The sequence below is a fragment of the Ixodes scapularis genome, unplaced genomic scaffold (assembly GCF_016920785.2).
Source record: "Ixodes scapularis isolate PalLabHiFi unplaced genomic scaffold, ASM1692078v2 PGA_scaffold12__126_contigs__length_90152505, whole genome shotgun sequence".
NCBI lineage: Eukaryota > Metazoa > Arthropoda > Arachnida > Ixodida > Ixodidae > Ixodes > Ixodes scapularis.
The window spans coordinates 40010356-40026821 of NW_024609838.1; the positions used below are offsets into that span (position 1 = coordinate 40010356).

The 16466-nt window shown below is 48.1% G+C and overlaps 1 protein-coding gene across 1 annotated transcript in view; it reads left to right on the forward strand.

Annotated features, from left to right (window-relative positions):
* The window catches only part of LOC8028242 (tyrosine-protein kinase transmembrane receptor Ror2), a 352900-nt gene that overhangs the window by 257968 nt on the left and 78466 nt on the right, over positions 1 to 16466 (forward strand). The gene's annotated exons all lie outside the window — the stretch shown is intronic.

The window sequence follows — 16466 nt, forward strand, 5'->3', positions numbered from 1 at the left end:
AGGCTTGAGCCTTTTCCCCTCCAAATGGTCGTCACCAGTGGACCTACGCAGCGCCGCCTAGAGCTCGCGTCAGCACCGCCGCCAGAGCTTGAAGCAGCGTCTCGCGACGCTAAGCAACGCGTCTGCCACTTTGCTGCGCGCTCTCTTTTGAGCTTCAGCATGTTTGCTGCTTGGGGCGGGTCGGGGAGGTCCACAAGCGATGACGTCACACGCAGGCCTGCATCTCATAAGCGGTTTTGCCCCCACCAGCGGTGCACCGCTCACGGCGGTTGAAAGGGGCCTTCGTCCGTACACGCGTCCCAAAGGCGACGACGACTGTCACCTGCAGGATCGTTGTTTCGAACGGTTGGAACGCTGGTTTCTCCACGGCGGCGGACAAGCGGTTTTCTCCCTCCCGTCTCCGAGGACAATGGACCCTCGCGTCGCGACGGGTTCGTCTGTCCTCGCGACAAAGGACCCGAGTTTCTGCTGCAAAACGACGCGCGGCCACCGTCTGTCTTGGGACAAAGCCGCCGAGGTCTAAACGAACCGGATACACGGAGACGTCTGTCTGGGGATACGTGAGAAGCCCTATACCGCTCCCGCGCACATGTAGCTGTCTTTTTTTTTTTCGAGCGAGTATTAGCGCAGTAAATGGCAAAGCACGTGTTAAAGGCCGACGTACAACCTCGATTTTCTGCAGGGAAGATAATCCTCTTAGCGCTCCCCTCTCCTAAGCTGCGAGGTGAGCGAAGTTACGGCGAGGTATAAAGTGGAGAGGATACAGGAAAGAATGAGGCGGACAAAAGTGGAAAGCGCGAAGTGTACGTACGTCGGCCTTTAAGCGCCGTTCACACTCTTGCGACCGAGTAAGACCGAGAGAGACCAGACCGGTTTTTAAGCCTATTGCGATCTCTTAGGACCAGCTCCGCTGCAGTGCGTCCGGTCCTAAGAAGTCGCAAAAGGCTTAAAAACCGGTCTGGTCTCTCTCGGTCTTACTCGGTCGCAAGAGTGTGAACGGCGCTTTAGTCTTTTTTCCCCTGCGCAATAAGAGTCTCAGGAAACAAATTAAACAAAAACTACCAGTGGGCTCAACTCCCGAAAAAAGTCTGTAATTCCCGGCTATAAACACCATTTTTATTATTATTTTTTTGTTATAGCGCCTTGGTTTTATGAACGCCGGGGCCACAGGAGCGCCATTCTGCCCCACGGGCTCGCGCTTGTAGCCTTTCAAATGGTGACGTCCGAGATGAGGCTGAATATCCTCCGACACGCTGTCTACAAACAAGCACGCGTTTGCGCACACGAACTGTGAACACTGCGCAAGCGCAGAACCTGAATTCGCGTGAGATATGACGCTTGCGTAAGCGCACTGCACGCAGACAGCAACGGCACCCCAATGGCGGAACGTCGTAGAGTTGATTCGGTGTACAGATCACCCACGATTCACCTGTACCTCCTCCGCCGGCGCAGAAAAGTGTAGTGCAGTGCACTTTCGCGGTGTGTGTATTAAGACACGACAGCAAGTTGCACCGCCTAGCACTTCTGTGCACCGGTGCAGGAGGTGTATGTAAATCGAGCGAGCCTGGTGTTTACTAACACACGGTATACGAGTACGGGCGCTGAGCTCGTAAAGCGACCGATCTTTGCGTGCGCGCTCAGTGTCCACATTCGTGCCGCTATCTCGCCACGTGAGCGACCCAAGAGCGTCGCGCGTCCTTTCATGATGTGCCAACCACTCAGTGTGACGTCTTGAGTATAGGACAATTTCTGCTCTCATCGACGAAAACAAAAAACAGCATAGTCAGACTCTCAACTCTGAAGGTATCGATTTAGGAACGTGATGACCGTGGAGGCCTTCCGCCGCGCTTTTTTACGCACCCCCGAACTTGTCCCTCGCTACTGATAATCTTGGTCGTGACGTTAGGGATGGGAACCCTAAGGGGGCGCTAGCGAAACATCTCGTCGTCAATAGTCATAGACAGGATGAGAACCACAGGGAGGAGTTTCAGATTTTCTTCCTCTTTGACAGGACTAAAGCATGCACGCGCAGCGAAAGCACAGCGAAAGGCATCGGAGGAGACGCCCCTATTGTTTTTGTCCTGTTCGTGACAAGAGTAACCATTGTCTTCACTTATAAACGAGCCTAACGTTAACGAAACTACGGCTCGAGTGTGCGTCGTAATCTGCAGTCACATTCGGCTCTTTCGTTTTAAACGAGCACATAGAGGAAATGAGAATATGGGAGTTCGGAACTATTCACTTTGAAGCAGACGAACTCTCTAAACATCCGCGCAACAAACTTAAGATTTCCGGCGTCTTCCGTGTTGAACATACGCTTTACTGTAGAAACTTTCTCTGAACTGTCCTCTGAGGTTGCAAAGTAGAGACAACGTTAACTTTTTTTTATCGAGCTAATTCCTCCATGCCCCACTTCACGGCACCCTCCCCTTCCCCATTGGGGACAGCCCACAATATTTACGTGTTGGAGGGGGGCTTTTGCGATACCGCTTAGCGGATCCTATACTATACCTTTACGCCCAAAAGGGACCTCGCACAAATAGCCTCATCAATAATGCGCGACCGTTTCCGCTTCGTCGGCGTGTCTTATTTCATCCCAACCCTTTTCCTCGCCGCCCTGCGCTAATTCACACACACCGCGCACGGTACCCGAACACTTAGGGACGTGTCGGCTGCTTGGCTCCAGGTTAGAAGACATACCGAATGCTACCTCTACATCTCGAGGGCAACCATCGTCCGAGACAAGCAGAGACACAGTCCACATCGAGATACGAAGATATATACTGCCACCGTTGCTCCGGGAGAACGGATATGGGATAGTTGCGCTGGCTATCGTTTCGTCCCCTCCGGAAGATACAGGTTAACCAATGCGAATCACGCCTTGGTCTGTGGTAAGAAAAGCGAAACATAAATCAGTTGAAGAAGCAGGAAAAAAAAAACTACAAGGCGTCGTTTTAAACAGAGAGGTTCCTAAACACGGTAACGATACACTCTAAAAAAATCTAGAGCGTCTCTACTTTTCTTCGAAGCTTTTTTAGGGAGCCAATCGCTCAGATTTACTGAGGGACCTCGGCAAAATATGATGCTAAAAATATATTTAGAAGTAAAAAGAAAAAAAAAACAGTCTGCGCGTGACATCGATAATGCGTAAGCACGTGAAATGTGATGCTCAACCACATGACACAAACGTTATTTTTATGTTTGAAATTTTAGTTTTAGTCGCAAAGCTCCATTCCAAGATTGCAACGATAGGCTCTCCCAAAAGATTTGCTGGAAAGTGGACGATTCTGATCTATTCTAGAGTGCACGATCATGAGCGGAAGCGTCGGCGGAGTGACAAACATCGTTGCCGCAAAACAAAAAAAGAAATTATATATATATATATATATATATATGACGCGTTTTTCCACTTTAATTGATAGCGTATTATTTTTCTGTTTTCTTCACCGCAAAAATATATTATATACGTGCATACGCTTTGTTCAGCCTTCAACCTGTGACAAAATGTAGCGCTAAAACTAGGTGTTTTCTTATTTAACAAAAGAAAGCATTATAAGTGATCATCTGAAACTTTCAGTGGGAAAATGGGGACCCTTTCCCGGTAGCTGACGCCATTCGTTCTCAAGCATGCACGTCTTCGCGGACTTCGTCGGCCTCGATTTTCTCCTTGAAATCGTGGCCGACTTCTTTTTCCTTTTCTAACATTTCCCCAAAGCCAAAAATAATTCGCTATTTCAAATTCATTTCGGCCGATGCAGCAATCTCATTTGCTGCGCAGCGATAAGAAGATGCTCTCGGGGCTCGCCACGTCGTGCCATTCCAGTACCGAGCGCAAATTCGTCCGCTTTTTGCGCAGATGTTGCGGTAAGGTCAGAATGCGGAGCTCTGATTGGCTCAGATCGGAAGGACGTTGGGGAGACTTCAAGGTAGCTAGTAGTGCCACTAAATAAGCTACGCTACAGAGTAACCACACTCGGCCATATTGTGTCTTAAAACCATGGTTGCCAGTTATCTGAAGCTTTATCTGAAATCACAAGAAACGCTTTTCCGCCCTCCATAAATGTTTAAACAGTTCGCGACAGAGCAAAGCAATATTGCATGACCTTCCTAACATCGAATCTAATCCTGAGGAAGTCGCACTTTCGAATCATGACGATCGGCAGTTGCGTCTGCTCGCATACGAGCCAAAATGGCGGCGCCCACAACAATTTCGGGGAACGGAGTGCGGATACTGTGAGCGGAGCACATTTAGTGGCTTTAGTAGCTAATATTGAAGTCTACCCACTATCCTTTCAATCAGATACAATCACAGCTCGGCGTTCTGACGTCAACGCCTGTCAATGCAAACTCTGCGCAAGAAGCAGACGAATTAGCGCTTCGCATATAATCGTCATTTGCGCGCCGCGATCGTCGTCTACTGGGCTGTATAGCGCACGATCTGAACTGTCACGTAAAATTGGGGATACGGTTCATTCGTCACATGCGCACTCGTCACAGGACGATTGGTCACAGGACGATTCGTCACACAGGAACATTCGTCATAGGATGACTCGTCACGCGGCCAACCAGTCCCACAATAGTTCGTCCCCCAAAAAATGTATTGCTCAATTTGGTTCGGGCGGACAAAGTGGCTCACCTCATATATTACTATGTGCTTGACTTCTGAAAGGCGAAGAATTTGTAACAAACGTTTTAGCTTCTGGTTCGGTCCCGAACATTGAATGTTGGTTTGGCCTGACAAAGTGGGTCACCTCTTATCTGAGCATGTCTTTCGCTTCTCAAGGTCAAAGAATTTGTAACAAACGTTTTAGTTTCTGGATCCGTCCCAAACGGTGAATGCGGAGGCCATATAAGAGCGACTTTTTTTTTTAACTCGGACTACATTCAAAAGGATGGAGGTGATCGCAACAGAGAGAGGTGGAGCCATGCTGCTGCACGAGGGGTACTCGTACACATGCAGCAGAAAGAATTCCGATACTTATTGATTTTGTCAAATAGGGGTATGCAAGGCACAAGTAACAACTGATTTGGCTGAGTCGGATTATTGCTCATTCAAGCCAGCAACTGAGATAAACCTGCTGAAGCCTCGTAATATAATGAAAGTAAAAGCGGAGTATTGTAAGATTAGTTTTCCTAACCTAAGTGGGAAGTCGTGAAACTCCTCATCAGCGAATGTGGGTTGTTGTTGAAATTTGTGATTTACTATCGTCCCCTGCCCGATCGATGTGACCAGTTGCCCGCATGACGAGTCATCCTGTGACGAATGATCCTATGCGACGAATCGTCCTGTGTCCAATCGTCCTGTGACGAGTGCGCATGTGACGAATCGTCCTCATCCCGTAAAATTGGCTACGTTTACATGGATGTGACTGCAGCGCACCGGATCCAGTTAACGAATCGAATCGGTCCATGTAAACAACTCGGATCGGATCGGATCCGATCCTACCCGATCCGCTGGGACGGGGTGGTTCGAGATGGTCAATCCCAATCGAGACTCTCCTGGTATACGCTAGCGGATCGAATCGAGTGCTCGAACGAGGGATTATGGGAGCTTTGCTTTGCATGCCGCTAGGCAAACCGGACCCCTCGGAAACAAGCTGAAGGTCACGTGGTCACGAGGTTTGCGTTGTGATCCTTCGACACGAGGTGCCGCTACGGGTCAATCCGAATCCATGTAAACGTTGTGGTTGAAGTAGATCCGATTCGCTAACCGGATCCGATGCGTTGCTGTCGCATCCATGTAAACGTAGCCAGTGACTCAGCATTTTTCGTCCGGGTGATAAGCGCCGGGAAGGTACATATAGTGGCTGTAGTTTCGTTCAAGAAATCAAAAGACGGTGGACGCTTCTCTGCATCCTCTCAGACCGTCCGTCATTAGGAATCCTGGTCGCCGCGTCCCATCTGGGAATCAATCTCCGCGGTGTCGTGGGTCCGTTGTGGCTGCGCGAGGGACGCGACTGCACTCCCTTGAGCCCAAATGTGACAGTACGGTGGGAGCTACGCGCTCGTCGGACGAATCAACCGCCTCCTTTTTGTCACATGACGCCGTTCTCTGCGCGTCTCTACGGGCGGGAGCGTGATCACTTGGGGAAGGTAGACTCATAACTGGTTCTACGGGCACGTAACTCGCACTACACTGCCAGCTTACAGTCATGGGTACAACGCCTGGTAGGGACGGTCTTCTTGGGGAGGATCCGCTGAGTCGCCTGAGGCTCTTCTGGAATGGCGGTCTGGAAGGGATATCTCCCCCGAGTGTTTGGTAGGGGACGCGGAGAACGCGTGGATCCCGCGAAGGGGAGTTATCCCTGAATTCCCCGCTTCCTTTTGGAAAGAATGGCACGGGAACAAGCTGCAGTGTACGTTTTCTATTTTGCAGCAGAAAAGCAGAATCCCATTGTGTTCTTTCTTTTTTTCTCTTTTGCAATGACCGCAATGGTGCGGCACGAGTTACAAGGGCAATGCAATGATTTCAACATTAAAAAATTTCGGGGGTTGTATTTTTTTTTTTTTTTTTTGCACAAGTGAGTGAAAACCGGCCACCTTTCCCGAAATACTGGGTCTTCCCCGCGTAATTGCGAAGTGAAAAAAAAAATACAATTTTCTTCCCGATGTGAAGCCTTGTGTGGCGGTCATCGAGGAACCACCGCGGCACCATCATTGGCATTTCACACGTCTTCGTGTTGCAACCCGTCGGAAGTCACCAAAACCATTTCCTTCTCCTCCGCTATACCCTCCCCATCATTCCCGTGGCAAATCGTCTCTTCTTCTCGATCGCTCGCCGCCATCTTCAACGATGCTGAGCGGGTTCGATGCCCTGTTGTAGCCGAATAGGACCTTCAAAAGACAACAATCCCGGAGGTAGTGCTGGCGATCCTCCAAGATGGAGCCGAACCTGGTCTTCGACTGGTGTGTTTAGCGTCCTTTCTTGTCCACAGATCAAAAGTGGTCTCGAAGTGGCAACAAACGACGTCACGAAAGACGGAGTGTCGCGCCGTCGGATGTCGCGATCCTGCATGGCGGTTGGTGGTAGAAATGCCGAGGAAAGACGTGAGCGAACGCGAGTGTCGCTGTCGTCTCGGTGTCCCAACTTCCAACTGTCCAAGCTCCCGTGGACTGTGGCGCCGGAGAGCGCCCTGCGGCAGAAGTTGGGTAGATCTTAAACCAGCTCAAAAAGGTCGGCGATGCTCCATGCTATGAGAGCTTCAGCATTGGTTAACCACGATAAACGTTGTCACCGGCTAAACCTATCACGCATAATAATACAAAAAAAAACAGACCCGCAGGATCGCGGTGCATTCGCTGTGTATGATTGGTGTAGTCGTTTATAGCGCCGTGACGATGCGCTTTTGAACACTGAAAATGAAACAGCACGCAAACGAGATGGAATGTTTTTTGTTGTTGTTTTTTTCAGCGGGAAATTAAACGGCGAATATAGTATATACGGTGTCGTACATTTACACGTGAATCTCGGTTGTGTATACCTTCGAAACGTATGCGTCCCGGAGGGGCGGAAGTCTACCCAGCAATTAATTCATGTTGGCTTTGACAACGACAAAGATGATATGCTCTGAGAAAACCCCAGTGTCCACTTCTGACTTGTTAGCTTGTGAAGATTATAATTGGTAGTGAATACATTGATCTTCATTTACATACTAGAACCGGAAATGTAAAAAAATGGACTGTCGTAATTATCCGATTAACCGTTAATTAATAAATCGGCCAAACAGTTTAATAATTTCACAGCCCTAATTTTAATATATTATATCAGACCACATTGTACAAGGTACTTGTCACAACAAACATGCACACACACACATATACACACACAGTCACCTATATGCCAGTAGTCAGATGAAAGAGCATTTTAGTGTTTCATTTCTCACTTTTCATCATGGCGCTCGGATTTGTTTTATGGCAATAGGACTAATCCGGTAGACATTGAGGTTCTTGTAAGCTTCGAATCGAATATCATTCCTTTTTCATCCGAGAGAGATGGAATACTTCTCAACATCCGTTCTGTCTACTCCGTTTCCCTTTTTTTCTTTCTTTTTTTTTAGAGCGCAGCTCTTAGGGGCCCGTTCTCGGCTTGAGCGGCGTCGGCGTCGCCGTTGGCGTCGCCGTTGGCGTCGCCGTCGGCGTCGCCGTCGCCGTCGCCGTCGGCGTAACCAAGGTCATCCCAAGGTCACGTGGCCCCCAAGGTCATCCCAAGGTCACGTGACCCGCAAGGTCACCCCAAGGTCACGTGACACCCAAAGTCACGTGACCCCCCTGAAGTCACGTGACCCCCCGAGGTCGCGTAACCCCCCCCCCCCCCCGAGGTCACGTGACCCCCCCCGAGGTCACGTGACCCCCCCCCCCCCCCCCGAAGTCACGTGACCCCCGCCGAAGTCACGTGACCTCCCCGATGACGTCACCGGCATCCGCATCGTCATCGTCATCATCACTGGCGTCATCAGTGACGTCACTGATGACGTCATCAGTGATGATGACGATGACGATGCGGATGCCGGTGACGTCATCAGTGACGTCACTGATGACGTCATCAGTGATGATGACGATGACGATGCGGATGCCGGTGAAGTCATCAGTGACGTCACTGATGACGTCATCAGTGATGATGACGATGACGATGCGGATGCCGGTGACGTCATCAGTGACGATGACGTCATCGGGGAGGTCACGTGACCTCGGCGGGGGTCACGTGACCTGGGGGTGTCACGTGACTTCGGGGGGCATCCGCATCGTCATCATCACAGATGACGCCATCAGTGACGTCACTGATGACGTCACCGACATCCGCATCGTCATCGTCATCATCGCTGATGACGTCATCGGAGTCCGCATCGTCATCGTCACTGGTGACGTCACTGATGACATCATCGGCATGGTCACGTGACTCCCCAAGGTCACGTGACCCCCCCAGGTCACTTCACCCCCCAGTACCCTTCCCTCCTCCTCCTCAAGAGCTGCGCTCTAATTCGGTGTTACAGGGAGTTGTAAACGGCTTTCACTTTTTTTTTAACTTTTTAGCACTATTTGTCCGGCCTAGCGGCGCCGAGGAGTCGGAACATCCAGTCTCCACTGGCACTTCGCTATTTACATCTCAAAGAAATTATCGTCCTGTTTGTCTTTTCTTAGTTTTAGCCTCACCCTCGCCCCACTTATATTTCCGTCCTGTAAAGTTTATGGCGTAATGGAACGAAGTGCGGGGCGTAATACTGTCCTCAGATCTCTACACCTATTTTTTTTCCCCTTGCAATATTACTTCTCCCCGCTGACCCCGCGTTTATTTTGGAATAAATTTATTTTGGAATAATATTCCACTCGACGAAAAAGACCCAATCTTTCGAAATCGTGCCCTCTTTGGAACGCCGCCGTGCGAAAGAGAGAAAAAAAAAAACAACAACCGTGACTCGGAAACAAAGGCAAACGGATTTCCATGGGTACGCGCGCGCACGCACGCACTGACAAACATACATTTGCTATAAAAAAAAAGAAAAGGTTCGACGAACTAAAAGAAATAGTAATAACACTAGCAATAAAATAACCAAAATCCTTTTATTTTCCTACTCTTCTCAATACAGTGGCTTAGCATACCTTTTTTTCCATTCGGCATAATTTCGCGCAGGCACGGAGCATTCCAATTGCTCGCAGCAAAACTGAAATTAAAGGCGAGGTTCGAGTTTCTTATTCCTCGTACGGTGGCGACCGATCCTTTTGTGCTTGTGTTTATCTTCTTGTTTTATGTTTTTCACGAACGGACTCTATAGTTTCATAGACGTAAACTTGGCGCGCCATAAAAAAAAACCTAAAAAAACTATCCTGTTTCGTGGCACGGACTGGATCTTTTCAAAGCTGAATATAAAGCGTCTGATGAAGCCTCCCATGGATTAGACTACCCCAAGACCTTGTCTTCAACTCCTCTTTCTTTTCTTTTCCTCCGTCGTTCACTTGTTTTTTTCGTTCCATCTTTACCCTCCTTCGCGCGTTTCGGCGGTTTTTCTTTATTTTGTTTGCGGATGGGGATGCCGCTTCGCGTTGATGGACCTCGCTGGACGCCACCAGCCATCCCAGCCAATCCAGCTCTGCGAATGCATAACGTGACTGAGCCCAGCGCGTCGATGTACCTCTTTTCAACAGGCACGTGACACTCTCCCGACTTTGGATTCGTTCCGACGGCTCGTAGCTTGAGCTGCGGTCCACGGTGAGATGAGACAGAATGTATAAAAACAAGATACTAACAAAAACTATATAAAAAAATAGTAATCGAGTCTGCGTCGCTTGGCGTAATGAAAATAGGGGCACATAGGAATTAGATATCCACTCGGGCACCCTTCCAGTAACCGTTTGTATTCTTCCCAGCTAGACAAACCGTCGGACGTAAGATTACCGTGTTCAAGCAGGGGAGAAGAAAAAAAGGAGGTGGGAACCGAAATTTGAGACTAAGTTCCTCTTAAGACTCGTGTCTCGAATCTTATGCGTTCTCGCTTCTTTTTTTATTTCCTTTTTATCGTGGACTTACGTGCTACACGATACAGCCGCTAAGCCCCTCCCGCGTTCGGCGGTGGAGGAGAGAGATTAATTCCGAAAGATCTCGTCCAAAATGTCGATTGGAGAGGAGGGTATCGTCTTCCAGTGGTTTATCTCTTTTGATCGCTTTCGCGGGAGTTTGACCCCCTGCACACTGCATTCTGTTTTATCATCACTGACAGGGATGAGAACTGCAAGGAGGTCCTTCGGTAGTCCCACCTCTAGCGCGAGTTTCTATACAAGTTGCTACCTTGGATAACGTGAGCCTTACGTGTGCACGCGCAGCCTAAGAACGGCACGCTGGAGGCCGGACACTCGAAAAAGGAGCCCTGCCGTTCCTATCCTATCAGTGACTAAAGAACAAAAATTACAATGAAAAGCAAAAACTACATAGTTCCAAGTACCCCGATTGGTGGTTCGATGCTTTCTCAGAGAACATCGTAGTCCCACGAAGCGAGCGGACGCCAACACGCGCGTTTGAAAACGTGCAGAATGCTCCTGGTTGAGAACGTTTCGTAAGGTAGAGGGCGCAAGCTGCCACCCAATGCAAGCGGTATACCCACTGCCATCCATCCATCAATGCATCCATCTACCAGAGGGGAAACAAAAGCACGTTTATGAACAAGTAGATTCCCAAATTTCACCCGGCCGGTTGTGCGCATGGACGTTTTGTATAGAAGCTGTCCATGGGCGCCGCCATAACCGACTATAAGTTTTTGTTTCCTCCTTACTACGTTTACCTCACTTCATCATTACCGCAGCAGGGCAGGTTATAGCCATTTTAGATTCTACTCTGTCCTTGTCTCCAGCATTGGCCTTTGTGGAAGCTCGACAACGCCGCCCCAGTGGCTCGGCCACTGAGCCACTGAGTAAGACAGGGGAAGGTCAGCAACGGTGGCTGTAATCTGGCAGGTGTGCATAGCGTGTATATCTTCCGCCTGAGAAGTGAAATACTGGGGCTCTAAGTTCACGTGTCGGAGAGGAAGTTGGTGAGATCACTAACCGCCGCGACTGGCCAGTGTCGCGCTTGACTTTGGAGCTTGCCAATCGCGGCGGTCGGCAACCTTGCCGACAGCTTCTCACCGAGCGTCCAACTCAGTTGGAGCCCTCGGCATGGAAAAATCACGCTCGCTCAGCAAGCGAGTTCCACAAAAATTACTTTTGTCACGCTCTCGCAAACAAGCTGCTCCCTTTTCTTTCTATTTTTCTATTTTATCACGAACAGAGAAATATTAAATAAAGACATTTTGCACATTTTGACAATAGTGCACATTAACTTTTTTTGTTGTTGTTATTGGTGAACATGACGAATTTTACGATTCAAAACTAAGGGCTTCGTGCGCACCAAGAGAAAAAAAAAAAAGGGGGGGAGGGGGGTTAAAGACGGGAGTTGGTGTTCTTACCATCCGCATTTTCGTATCACCAGCCTTGTGCCTGCTACGAAAGTGGGAACTTTAGCGCACTCCCGCGCTTCAAACGTGCTTAAGTCTTCCTAAAATTGACTGATTAAGGGGTTTTCAATGATGCTCAGCAAGTTTTAATTGAAACCACATTTATTCCTACTATTTCAAGGGTTACTGAATAAATTTTAGTTGATTATTTAGCTAGTTATTTTCTTCTTAAACCATGTCGTCCGCCGTGGCTGGCAACTTGTTCCCGAAAAAAGTTTCGTTTTTTCCTGAACCACCTAATTGTCAGGAATTTCTTTTTTTTTTTTTTTAACTCGTCGCTGAAACACGCGGTATGTGAAGTTGAACTCTACGGTGTTTAGCGAATAATTGCAGGAAACCAGGTGGGTAGACAACTCGCGCTTCAGTGTTCGGAGGCTCACGATTGACGGGCGCACCGTCGGACGAATGGGTTCTTGATGCACTACATTCGGGAAACGTTAGCCGTTCTCATCTAAAGTCGCCCACGATAGAAGCAGCGTCGCAAAGTGCTCCGCACAGCGTCTCCTGCAACAAGGCGACAACAGCGACGGGCGTCCAATGGGTAGCCGTCCATTACGGTCGCCCTGTCGAATCGTTAATGCGCGTCGTGAGGCAGGCTTTCATCGTCTGCTACACCGGAGGACGACAATGTCGTCACGCTTGGCTCTCTCTCTCTCTCTTTCCCTTTTTCTTTGCCGCTATCTTTCAATGACGAGTGTCTCCCGCTTTGCCTCTATGTGTCGTCGTTTTGAATGCGCGTCAAGGAGCTTGTCAAGCCGAGACATCGTGGGGGAGGTCTCTTCTTGGCTCTCGTCAAAGTAAGCAGACGACGAAAACTTGCGGCAAAGTGAAGACGTGCCAGTTAAGGTCGTGGCGGCAGCTGTCGGGGGAGAACGGCTCTCAGAACCCTACTGGCGAACAGTATACTGTATATCTTATAAATAGAGATCCGTGATGTCGTTGTTAATATTTCCTCGAATTCTTAAATGTTATCTCGTTTTTGTTTTTTTACAATTTTCTTTCATGCGTGGGAAATGTGTGTGTGTTGAACGAAAAATTGGTGTTTATTGGGGCTCATGTTGAAGAAACTAGGACATGGTAAATCCCAAATTAAGATAAAGCTGTAGACGTATTTTCTTTCCGGAAAACGTTTTGTTACTTTTTTTTTAATCATTGTTGAAGGATAGCTAATATTTGGGGTTTTGATCGGCTTTTCCCGATTTCGATAAAAACCCGTTCAGGGGTTAATTTTTGGGGTTTATCGGTATTTACCGAAAACACGGAACCATACACTGACGCCCGTTTCACTAGAGAGCTTCTGTCAAGTGCTATCTTGAATGTTCGTGCGCATGGCGCGTGTTTTACTCGCATTTTGATGCAAAGAACACACACCTGCGGGCAGCTGCCAAGCTGCATTTTCTGTCTTACCACTTCTTTATCTTGTTTTTCTATTGCGAGGTCCTTTTTTTTCATTAGAAGAAAAAATAAGTCTCTGAGTCTTGTTGTGTGTGTCTCGGTTCCACAAGATCCTTCTAGGACTTCGAACACTGTCCTACACTTTTGGCTAAGCACTTCAAAATGAAACGGAGAAAATGTCTAAAATATGTCTGACCCGTGACGTGCTGAAGAGACTTTAATTTTATGTTCAGTAGGCATGTGCGAATAGGAGTTTTTGAGCTCGAAGCGGATAAAAAGTGATGAATAGTTTTTGGCCGAATAGTTTCGAATCGAATAGCAAATAGTTTTTCCGAGCCTTCCACTCCTGTCCCACCATACTTAAATGAAAATTCAACTGAGCTCGCGAAGGTTGTTCCAAAAGTTTAACGTGTTCATTTCTAAGCCAAGTTAATTTTAATGTCTCTAGATTTATAGACTGTGTGCTCAGGGAGTGCAGCGCCTAAATTGAGATGACAAGTAAACGACAGATTTTAGAAAACAAATTATACCTAAAGAGATGCGAGCTATACCCAATTGAAAGCGTGCTATATGCTGATAATATCCTCCCTTCATTGGTGAATTCAGAAAAACAAAAGAAGTCACAAATGACGAACGTAGGCTGCCAGGGCATCTCTGCCTAACATAAACCCTTTCACATGAGCCAGCTTAATTTTGAAAATTTTACTGCAACACAGGTAACGACATTCACAAAGATTCCGTTTCTTCTTAAACACACCAAGCGTGCACGTGTTTCATCCTGCTTTGAAACGGCGTTTTTCTCCTGCGCATGCGATTGCGATACTTTTAGTTTTCAAAATCATGTTGGTTGCGGCGAGTTAGCCACGTTGAGCATGCTTCTTTGTGAGCACCGGTGCACTGCGGAGAAACAACGTCTGTGGAGCTCGCTTCGGCGGGTGTTGCTTTCCCGCAGTGCACTGGTGCTTGGTAAGAAGCGCACTTGACGAGGTTAACCCTGCGCCAGAGCCATGTATAGAGAGAGTTTGGTCAATGGGAGGTGCGGACAAAGCCAGGGCGTGCACCAGACGCAGGTGGAGGGCTTGGCATGCTCTCTTGGCCAACCAGAAGCCGAAAAGAGTCCCCTAGTGGTGGAAGCGAGAAGCAGGTCTAATAAGAGCGTGAGGTTTAATGTATACTCTTCATGGTTGAAAATATGGTGCACGTGATGTTTCGATTATGATCACGCAAAAAAAGATGTAAGAAACGAATGCGCCGCTCGAACTTTGTTTTGCTGGGACAGAGTGTGACCGCTCGGATGGTGTGTGACCGCTTGGACGGTAGATTCCCGGTCTTGGGCGCCTGGCGTACGGATTATGTCGATCGTTCCGCTAGTCGCGTTCTTCCACCATGATTCGTGATTCGAACATCACGTGCACCACATTTTCAGTCACCGAGAGTTACTCCGACGCACTAATTGATATCGTTTCTCGCAACCACCGCCAGGGTAATATTTCTGGCTTCTGCTTGGCCCCGTTCGAATTTCTGAAGACGCCTTGGAACACGCCCAGCCCGCTTTCGACCAATGGCGCCACCTCATTTGCCTCCTATACTTCCCAATCAATGTACAAACTCTCTCTATATACGGCTCTGCCCACCGCGATCGACACTTCGAAAAATACGAATATCACAGCTCACCTCGGTGCTAATATCTAATCTCGCATTATTCTAAACCACTATACGAAAATTCGAATATACACAGATCTTCAGTGTCTAAATAACATAGCCTGTAGCAAAGCTATCAACATGATCATATTTAACGCATAGCACTTCCATAGATGCAGTCCTAATATCGACGTCACTGGAAACTCTGAATCAATTATCTGGAAAGCAGATTAAAGTAATACTTTGGATTCTGCCCATTTGAGTGACCTTACGGAACGTGTACTCGTACGCAAATACTTGGATATTCGAGAAATACTAAACATTTCTTCCAGGGATTAGAGCGGCCATAAAACTATTTTTCTACTTTCGCTAAAAACTACTTAGAATCACTCTCTAACGTTAATGACTGCATAAGCTCATAAGCTTGCCTTAGCTTTTCTTTCGAAGTTATCGCAGTCGCCAATAATATTCGAGAAATATGAGCATCGTTCATCCCCTCAACTCGGAGCTAGAGCAAGCGGTCACGTGCTTATCTTAAGCCGCCAACGTTAATTACACCGCCGCTGTTGTTGGCAAACTGGAAAACGCGTGCTGGGCTCCAGGCATTGTTGGAGTACGTCGGGGCATTGATTGCCACGAGCCGAAGTCCAGCGATCGCGCAGTTTTTGTGTCTAATCCATGGGCCGCGCTCGACTGTTGTCAGGCGGGCGATTTCGGTCCCACAATCACGTCATCAAGCTGTGCGAAGGCAAGGCTGAAAGAAATAGTCTCCTTTTATTCTCGCAATTTCACCACGACAAAGAAGCTTCAGACGCGAGCATACTTGGGCCGGTATAGGACCAGTACGCCTCTGTAAAGTTATGAGCACACCAACCCGATATCGTTTCATGACTCCTTTAAGGGCAGACGCTACGGTGTGTACAGGCGCGTTGTCATGGTGAACGAAGCTGTCTCAAAACAATTTATGTTGTCATTCTGACCACACACCGCGCTGTGTATTCGGCAGTTTCTTGACCCCAAAAAACGGCATGATTCCCGTGCCCTACTCTCTCCATACACTCGACCTCGCCCCATGTGGCGTTTTTTGTTTCCCGAAACGAAAAAAAAACAGTTATCATAATGAACAAGTTTGCCGATGTAGACGCGGTGAAACAAAAATTGGCAGAAGTACCGAAAAGCGTGAACATCAACGAGTTAAAAAAAAAAAAACATTTTAAATAGTTCTGAAAAAAAAAAGGACGTTGCCACAAGTGTGTTGCATCAGGCGGAGAGCACTGTGAAGGTGACTAAAATTTAAATACACAATAATAAATACGCGATGTTGCAGAAATCAAAATGCGTTCTTCTTTTGGTACCCCCCCCTCCCCTCCCCTTTTTCTCCTCGTATACACCACTCTACAGCTTATAAAGCGGCCGAAAAAAACTGCCGAGCCAGTGGACCGTCGACGC